Source organism: Coffea arabica, chromosome 7c (assembly GCF_036785885.1).
Source record: "Coffea arabica cultivar ET-39 chromosome 7c, Coffea Arabica ET-39 HiFi, whole genome shotgun sequence".
Classification (NCBI taxonomy): domain Eukaryota; kingdom Viridiplantae; phylum Streptophyta; class Magnoliopsida; order Gentianales; family Rubiaceae; genus Coffea; species Coffea arabica.
The window spans coordinates 10,677,501-10,688,213 of NC_092322.1; the positions used below are offsets into that span (position 1 = coordinate 10,677,501).

Genomic DNA, 10,713 nt, shown 5'->3' on the forward strand with positions numbered 1-10,713 from the left:
AGTCTAGATTCATTGTATAACGGTAAAAAAAAAATTACTAAAAGATTTCATAAAACCTAATTATTACATAAGTTACAAAAGCAAGACATAAATCCCATAAGTTACACATTTAAATGTTTCAATTTGTAACTGAAAATTTATTTTTAAAGAATTTGTAATTTATTTTATTTGAATTCAAAATAAATATGTGATATTTTTTATTAAAATATCCAACAATCCCCCACTTATTTTAATAAAAAAATATAATATTCAAAACTTAACACTTAATAGGGCAAAGATTAAAATTCATGCATAATGAAGGTGGCAGTGCCTTTAAACCTTCACTTAGTGCTCAACAATTCCTGTGCTAGAGTCAAAGTGGACTTAGCCTTTAAAGGATGACTACTTGAGGGCACGTGAAATCGTATCACACACATGAATCTTTCAGTGTTCTCAAATAGGTTTCATAAGCCAGCACATTTATGGCCTTGTGCTTTATCCCGGTTTTCATGAGTGCTCTATAGAACCAGCCCAAATTCTCATAGGAAGCGGCCCTACTTCCACACTCATATAGGTGAGTCTATCAAGGATTCTCCTATGACTTAAATATCCCACCCATAAGGGCTATAGAACTCATTAAGGGAATAAAAATCCCAATCTCGTTTATCGTCATAAGATCACAAATGCACTTACATCATAGGGATAGACAATATAATCAAAGTAGTGCATATTAATCAACCAAATCACTTTATGATTCGTTTGTCTCCGACCTAGTTCTTGGGATCTCCAGTCTCTAGGTAGTTGTATCATCATAGGTGATTTTTAACATATATTAGACTTTTGTCTTATCCCCCTCGATGTGTATCATATCCTTGACTCAAGCTTGAGATTTATATTTTCAACACAAATAAAATAACAAAGATATGATATTCTCGAATTTTTTCAAATAATCTCTTAGTGGTCCAAATACATGGAACCAATCTTCGATGAGAAAATTTCTCATCCATATATTTTTGCCAAATAGTGTAGGCGTATATTTACTCATAAGTAATTTTTTTAATTTTTTCTATGGCCAGTAGTCTAGTGATGCACTAGAAGCCATTCTCAAAAATCTCCATGATTATTTTTGCTTTTACAAAAATATCAAAAAATATTTCAAGTACCTTCACCTCATGTCATATTTTTCAGTGAATGCTCATCTACACTACTCAAAATAAAGTTAGAATAGATTCAAAAAACAATAATTATGTTATAATCACAAATTGAACAAATAGAATGGGCATATATTTGCTCACATCAAGCAAAGCCACATTAATTTCCATCATTTCTGTAATCTTCTCAGTGGCTAATAATCTAGTAACCTGCCACTCTCATAGTCCTCAATGAATTTTCTTTTGCAAGAAAACTTCATAAGTAATTCAAATCTATCTAAATCATGCCTCACTTTTTAATTTGCACAACTCAAATTAGAGATTAAGAAAATTCAAAAAATATAATAGTCAATGCACTATTATGTTTTAATTTCAAAATTCAACTTGCAAATAATGCAAGCCTTATAATGAAAAATCTCAAGAGTTTCAAAATTCATAGCTACGAGCTTAGTCAACATCCACTGTCCGCGTTTCCATCCAAGCATAGTCTTACTATAGTCATGCTTGGCAAGGAAATTAAGTATTCCAGTTTTCATTAAATGCAAAGACAGTCACATAGCAAACAACATGAAATAATATAATACAAATCCAAAAGTTGTTGGTTGCCTGCAAATTGATGGCCTTTGACTCGAATACATAATTTTCAATGTACAATATCACATTTTCAACTCAAAAGTTCATATTCACAATTTTAACAAAATACAAGTCAAGAGAATAGAATTGTTGAGAATTATATGGCTACTAACTTTATATTTCACAACTTCAAGCCACTAAAGCTATTATCCATGTATATAATTTTTCCTTGGTGACAGTGTAATCTTTTCTTCATGTATTATCAATACCGTTTATTGCTTGTGAAAATGCAGACCTCAAGATGGACTAAGATCATATGAATTGAAGACAAAACTAGAGAATTTTAAACCCCCACTATCTAAATATAACTTGAACCCTCATAATTGCAGTTTTTTTTTTTGATGCACCTTGATACCACTATTTTTAAGACAATAACTGGCCACGTTATACATGCATTTCATGGAGTATATATCTTTATCACCAAATTAATCATTTATATGTCAATGCCAAAATTTTCAATCGGAATAAATCCGTTAATATAAGAGACATTGAAAGTTCACTATGTAACATGACAAACTCATGCGAAAATAGTTGCTTCATACAACATATATTAAAAACTCAAAAATGGCAAAAAATTATTGTATTTGGTCTACTAATATACAAAGACATCATGCAAGTACCATGTTTTTCTTGAACAAACAAATACATGATATTCTATTAATAATAGGCAACTTGGATTCAAAGGTATATATTGCGAATTATTTATATGCGCTTACATAATATTGATACCAGACTCTAAAGCACATAAAACCAATGGATATTACCCTTTCTAGTCTCAGTCTATAATTGTGACCATTCACATGAAATATCTTGTTTATTAAAGTTTGTCCGGATTATGTTATACGCCATGTAAGATTCTTATCGTCGGGATTATGTTAGCTTTCTGATTAGATTATTTAGAAGCAAAACATGCAATGATAACCTTATCTTATGTGAAGAGGCTAACTTGTCTTAAAATTGTTGGTTCTAGACCAAAATAAATCATATAAGTCACAATAATTTCTCTAATAAAATTTAACAAATAAATTAACAAAAATTCATACCTTAATCTTGCATTAAAAATGCAAATAATTTGTACCATAATTATGTTGATTTGGCATGGGTTGAGGCGCGGACTAGGTCGCTCTCTTTAAGACGATTCACGCCCCTACGGAGTATCCTCCGGTGTAGTAGGTCTCAGCACGTCGCCTCCAGGATATAACAGCCTAGCCTTTTGCACACTGTAATCTACTCCAATCTACACTATTGGAGCAAGACAGAAACCTCACATTAACACTGTTCTTTGCCCTATAACCTCTTATAGTAGTGGAGGAAAATAGAAGGTAGTATAAAGATAGCAAAGTATATATTTGGTTTGGTTGATAGATGCCTTATATATAGGCTAAGAAATTAGGAATATTAAAATACCAACATTAATAGGAATTAACACCTCATATTTAAGTTACAAATTGAAAAGTCTAGATCATTGTATAACGGTAAAAAAAAAATTACTAAAAGATTTCATAAAACCTAATCATTACATAAGTTACAAAAGCAAGACATAAATCCCACAAGTTACACATTTAAATGTTTCAATTTGTAACTGAAAATTTATTTAAAGAATTTGTAATTTATTTTATTTGAATTCAAAATAAATATGTGATATTTTTTTATTAAAATATCCAACAAATTGTAATAAATAAAAGGTTCAATTAACTAGAACACAAAATTTTATGGAAATGTTGTTTCATAAGGGTTCTTGATACACGCCTGTCTGACAAAATTGAGCCAGTTTATCATGTCACATGTACCTTAATAAATGTGTTAAATATAGACAAATTCTTAAACTCTATGAGGATTATCTTTTGTATCCCTGAAATTTTTTGAATTCGTCTATGTAATCATGGATTTTCAGTTGGGAATGGCAAGTGCTTTGGAAACTCTATGGGGACAAGCATTCGGGGCAAAGAACTATCCGATGTTGGGCGTATACCTGCAGCGTTCTTGGGTTGTTCTCTTCTTGTGCTCCGTTCTAATGTTGCCCGTTTACATTTTCGCTACGCCAATCTTGAAGCTTTTGGGGCAGCCCCAACAAGTAGCTGAGCTTTCTGGGATTGTATGCTTGAGTTTCATTCCACTTCATTTCAGCTTTGCATTTCAATTTCCTCTTCAGAGGTTTCTGCAGAGTCAGCTGAAGAATAATGTGATCGCTTGGGTGAATATCGTGGCTCTGATTTTGCATTTGGCATTGAGTTGGTTGGTGGTGTTTAAGCTAAGGCTTGGATTGGCTGCCATTTCCCTAGTCTTGGGCTTTTCTTGGTGGATTGTGGTGTTTGGTTTGCTTGGTTATACACTATGTGGTGCATGTCCTCAGTCGTGGACTGGATTCTCCTTCGAAGCATCTTCTGGTCTAAGGCAATTTCTTCAACTCTCTGCATCTTCCGGTGTCATGATATGGTAAGGACTTTATTTCCCTAATTTTTCTTGTTTCTTTGGGTTTGGGAACGTTCCTGACGATCTACATTTTAGTATTTTCTATTTATGTTTCATTTTTGAAACAAAAATGCATGACTTTTTCTTGAACAAATGTTTGTCACGATCAAATGACGCATAACTAGGACAGTTTTTGCCCGATTCTGTTCCCATTTGATATGAGCCCAAATTTGTGAAAGGAAGTAAACAGGACAATGTATTGCTTGTTAGGTAATTACTCTGTTGACTCCAATTTTCTTGGAACAGCTTGGAGAACTGGTACTACCAGATCCTGGTAGTGATTACTGGAAATCTTGCCAATTCAGAATTTGCTTTTGATGCTTTATCCATATGGTAAGCAAGCTGTGCTAAGCTTCTACCTCAATCTTACTTATACTATTTCACGACGCTCAGTTTTTTTCCATCTGTTTGGTTGTTGGATTCCTTAGCATGAGCATCAACGGCTGGGAAAATATGATTCCTACTGGATTCTTCATTGGAACAGGGTAAATTCTGTTACTTTTTTTTTTTTTGGGGTTTTTTGGGATCCACCTGAATTGAATATCTGTCAATCATAATAGTATCTGCCAATTAAAAGTGACAAATTGTTTTTTCAATGGGGTGTTACAGAGTTAGGGTTGCAAATGAGTTGGGAGCAGGAAAAGGAAGAAAAGCCCAGTTTGCAACCATAGTAGCAGTGACAGAATCAATATTGCTAGGCCTATTCTTTTGGGTGATAATTATGTTTGTCCACAATGAAATTGCACTTGTATTCACAACCAGCAAACCAGTGCTAGAACAAGTCAGCACACTCTCAATACTTTTGGCCTTCACTGTTCTCCTCTATTATGTTCAACGAATTCTTTCAGGCGATTAATTAGCACTAATTAATTGCAACATTTCATCACTCTCTTCATTTTTATTTTTCTTTAAACATGCAGGGGTTGCTGTTGGATCTGGATGGCAGTCATATGTAGCATACATAAATTTGGGATGCTATTATCTGATTGGAGTACCACTCGGAGTATTGATGGGTTGGGTTTTCAAGCAAGGAGTGATGGTTAGTCTCCAATTTGCATACATTTCTTTAAAGAAATCGTGCTACTTAATTTCCCAAAGTCCTTTTCCTTTTGCAGTATAATATTAATGTTTTACTAACAGTTCAGTGGATATAAGATATACTCGCAACAATATTATTGTTTCTTATCTTTTTTCGTAAAGAAAAATAAGAAAGGGATTCATTGTGTACTAATGCACGTGTCCATCAGAGATATGGTGAGATAAAAGGAAATTAGAAGGAAATACTTATGCTCCCTCTGTGTAACTTAGCTTAAAACCTTCCTACCTAAAATCTAATTTCAGATATCCATTTTTTTAAATCATAATTTATACCATTTCTCTATTTCTTCTTTGAAAATTGATTTGATTCGTTTTAGGCGAATAACTAGTTTTTGCCACACTGATATATGAAGGGAATCTGGGCTGGAATGATTTTTGGTGGAACTGCAGTTCAAACATTAATATTGGCCATCATTACCATTAGATGCAACGGGGAGAAAGAGGTACAAATGCTGCCATATTTTTAAGTAATTCTTTTCCCCTAAAATCCTTATAGTAGAAATGAACAATTTCATTAGCTTTACTGTTGATTCAGACGCAGGCGATCAGGGCAAGTTTGCATGTGGAGAAATGGGCACATATTGATATTGGTCCCTAAGCATATAGGTTAAATTAGGGCAGAAATTTATGGGATGGGAAAAGAAAGATATAATCGGAGAGCGTGATCCCAGGGCACGAGGGCAATAGCAGAAATGGCAGCCTTGGTTTCTTGACAAAAGGCCCTTAACAATAAGACAATGCCTTGGGAAAATATACAATAAGGCAATAAGGCCAATGCCTTGGGAAGCGAAGAAGTATAGTGGCATTACGCCAAAATCTCAGACTTTGTTGAATCTCTTTGAAACTTTTAACTTTCCTGTCACATTTGTCAAGCAAATTGTACTGAATGATTTTCAGTATATTAAATAATAAATATAACTTCTTTATCCGAAAAAAAAAGGAGGCAAAGTATGTCAAATGATTGAATCGTAGAAAAAATATTCTTCAATAGACTACAAGCACTAGTGCTCGCACCATGCAAATAATACTGTTAATCGAATTAAACTAGCACATAGATAAAACAATCTGTAGAACCTGTTCGTTTAACAAATTGGTTGGCCATATTAATGTATCAAAATTTAATTGTACAAGGAAAAAAAAAGGGCAGAATCTGTTGGTGTCTATATCTTTCATGGATACTTCGAGGCTTAGAGCATTTTCCAAGAAACTTGTAAACAAAACTTCTACTATTTCTGTTTGGTTGACGTTCTTTCTCATTTCTGTTGACTCAACACATTGCTAATCAGCTACTGCAAATGAATTGGAACTGCAGATGAATTGAAAATGATCTCTTTGCCATTTGGTAAATCGAAAGCCGCAGGAGAAAGAATGTTTCTAAGCGGCCCAAAAGATGGGAAAAAAAATTTAACAGAACGCCATTTTCCCCCCCAACTGGAGAGAAACTCCCTCAAACACATAAAACACATACATACAATCAAAATAAACAGCATCGACCATTATGCAATTGGTTTTGGACTTTTGGTACAAAATTAAGAGATACAAGTATTATGTTCTTGAAATGTGAATATCCTTTCATTTTTAGGTCGATTCTGATTACTTCCATTCCTACTTCTTTACATTCAAGACACGCACAAAAAAAAATGAAAAAACAAAAAAAGGAGGAAAACAGAGAGCCCATTAACATTTGCAAGCAAAACGTTCTCTCTATTACTCAGTTTGTACCTTTTGCCTCGAATTCAGAAACATTGCATAAATAATTTTCTTTTTTTTTTTTTTTTTTTGGGGGGGTCCTGCTCCTTTTTGTTCTCTTTGATTCTCCGATAACTTCTTGTCTCAGTTATCAACTGACTCGGTTTTCCTTGCACAGTATCACAAGATATGGAAAAAGTGGATCTCCCAGTTGCAGTCCCCTCTTTGGCCTCATTGATTGCAACTTCTCCTTATTGTACAAAATTTCTGCGCTGTCTATGGTTAAAAAGTTGATAATGACTTTGTCGCTTATAACTGTTTGGGATAATTGCAGAAACCTCCCCTGACTTTTATAATAATAGCATTGACCTCCCATATCAATTTTGAAATAGCACTGACCTCCCCTATCAAAAGTTGGAGGCAATTTAATAGGCAAAAGTGGGTCAATTTATCAAAGTACCCCTGACATGATTTAATTTTACCAAATGAATGTGATGAGTACTTTCATCAAACTCAACAAAATATTTGTTAATAAAAATTACACTAAATTAACTATTTCTGCATAGTTTAACTAATTAACTAATAGTCTAATTAATTAATAACTAATTATCTAATTAACTATTAACTAATTAACTAATTATCTAATTGTTAATAGTTATTAACTAATCAAACTATTTTTGCATAATTAAACTAATTAACTAATTAACTAATTATCTAATTAATTAATTAACTAATTAACTAATTTCTATTTATCTAATTAACTAATCTCTATTTATCTAATTAACTAAAGCTGTTATCTATCCGAAACTAATAAACTATTTGCATGTTAAACTAATTAACTGATTAGCTGCTTAACTAATTAACTATCTAATTATCTAATTAATTAATTAACTAATTAACTAATTTTTGTTTATCTAATTAACTAAAGTTGTTGTCTATCCGAAACTAACAAACTATTTGCATGTTAAACTAATTAACTAAAACTATTGTCTGTCCGAAACTAACAAACTATTTGCATGTTAATCTAATTAACTAATTAACTGCTTAACTAATTAACTGCAATTATCCCTAACTGTTTTTGTTTTGCATTGCTATTATTGCCTTTTCTCCGGATGAGATCATCTTTCAAATTGATCGCATCCTATGTTTATTGGGGTTGGCTTCTACTATCAGTGCTGTTCAGTTAAAAGGTGATCAAAATTCAGCAATAGCATCCTGGTTTAGAGTTCGTTCTCTCGCTCCTACACAGGTTCTTCCTGTTCGTTGGATTCCGCCATCCAATGGGTTCAAATTGAACACGGATGCAAGTGTCAAAGATGGAATGACAACGGGTGCTGGTTCAGTGCGAGAACCATACAAGGAGTTTACTTTTGCATTCTACAAAGAATTCGGTGACAAAGATGTGTTATCAACAGAAGCAAATGCCCCATTGTTTGGCTTGATTCAGTGCTCTGGTCGAGACTTTTCCATTTCATCAGTTGAGCTGAATTCACAAACTTTGGTCCATCTCAGCAATTCATCTTTTTCAGCTGCATAGCCTTTATGTTTGATTCTGCAGCGTATTCAATATGTCTTACATGTCCTGTCAACTGTGACAGTGCACGTGTTTAAGAAGGCAAATGTAGCAACTGACTGGCTGACTTTTTTGGACATGGCTTCTCAGCAATTTTTTTATGTCATTAGCAGATTTGTCTAGACAATAATGCAAAGTGCTCAAGGATTTTTTAACTGTAGATCAATTTCTGCAAAGGGGCAAGTACTACTTATTTATGGATTTTTTAAAAACGTATTGGAGGTTTTGGTTTGGTCCCCTCCATTTGTTTATTTATTTTGATGTTAATAAAAAAATAAAAAAATTCCTCAAAAAATTTTTTTTTTTTATTTTTGGGATTAAAGAAGTCATACCCTAAAGAATGCACCTGATGCAATTTCATGCCACACGAAGCACTTTCTCACGCTTTGACCTGTTTTCCTACCAGTTTGGTACGAATTTGATCAATAAATGGTTAGTCAATATAAAAAATATATATACAGAGTAGTATGAACAGAAAAACTGAAACCGTGGAAGAAACACAGCCAGTTTTTAGTAGAGTCAAGATGCTTTTTGAATGTTTAGAAGACAGCATAAGGAAGATATGGGATTTTTTTCCTCCCTCCACTAATTGAAGTCATTTAGCCACTCAAATCCCCTAATCAGTCAATCAATCCAAATGATATGATCCTAGCAACTATCACCTTTGTCTAATTGTCTTCTTTTGGTCGCACACACACACACACACACACACTACACACATTAGGTAGATTATGGAAGTGCTCTCCTTTTTTTGATGATATAAACTTCTTGAGTGGAATTATGAGGTGGAGATGAAGGGTCCTCTTTATTAGTTTTGTAATGAGTGTTCAATTTTTCCCGTATCATTTCAATTCCATCTCTCCTTTTTGGGGGCAAACCTCAACTTTTATTAAGATGGCAGAAAAAACAGTCACCAGCAGAAGCAATCTGCTCGACTCATACAAGCGCAACTGAATCAGTTTATCAACTATATCATCTCTATCACTAACACTAGCTAGGAACAGAATCAACTATTTGTCTATACAAACACTCAACTGCTCAAAAGTTTGTGTTGATCCCTCTTTCCCTCATCTTCCTTTCATAGGGATTGTTTTTTTTTTCCTTCTAATAAATAAGTGTACTAAAAATTTTAGAAAGTGGGACTTTGAGAGCATTTATTAAAAATGGGCAATATTTAATGATCATGTCCTTTCTTCTTAATTTTTTTCTTTTTTTTTTCTTCATGAGCAATCAAATAATTTGAAAACCACAAACACGAGGACCACCACACAAATCGACCAAATTTTGACAAACATAAAATGAGCCCGTGAGCAATTGAATAATGCTAATCATGATGATCATCGTCTTGTATTTAGCTAGGGGTCCAAGCTTAGGGGACTGTTTGGGATTAACCTTTAAGAATGATGGATGAGGAAATAAAAATCTGGACTTGAAAGCTCAATGACAAGACGTTGACATGCACTTTCTGATGATTTATTACGCCGTCTTGGTCGCAATTTACTATACTACTTCACCACAATCTGACGTGGCAAATTTCCATCATAATCTTCTCATCTTGCAACTCAAGTTGATGGAGGAAATTGTCCGTTGCTGTTCATGCATGCAGTTCCGGCTGGTACACTAGGACTGCGACGCTTTGACGGAGTTGCTTTCGTAATCGCTTACGTAAAATGACCAAATGACAAATCTTGAAATTCGTGGCCCCAACGTAAGCCTCAATAGCCAAAATGTTTCATCCGCCAAAAATGCTGACCAAATTACCACATTTGTTATATGATTGATTTTTTTTTTGGTTTTCTTTAAACCTGTCAACGGAGAAGAGCCCTCTCCGCTGATGACTGGGCGACCTTAATAGTTTGTTATGGATTATTGATTCATTTAACCTTTTGAGTCCAATTGAAAAGGGGGCAGAGAAAGAAAGACAACCCTGTTTGGATTGTCATTTTTCGTCGAAAAATTGTGTCGTTTTTCGTAATCACATTTTTTTATTATCTCTTTTCTTTACATATATCAAATCACTATAATAATTTTTCTATAAAAAATTATGAAAAATGCATTCCAAATGGGGAAGCTTTCTATGGTTAATTATATGCTGTGCTGATGCTTTTTTTTTTTTCA

General features: G+C 33.6%; 1 pseudogene; it reads left to right on the plus strand.

The window, feature by feature from the left end:
* The window catches only part of LOC113699517 (protein DETOXIFICATION 27-like), a 12,313-nt pseudogene extending 6,382 nt beyond the window's left edge, over positions 1 to 5,931 (plus strand).
* The last annotated feature ends 4,782 nt before the right edge of the window (positions 5,932 to 10,713 follow it).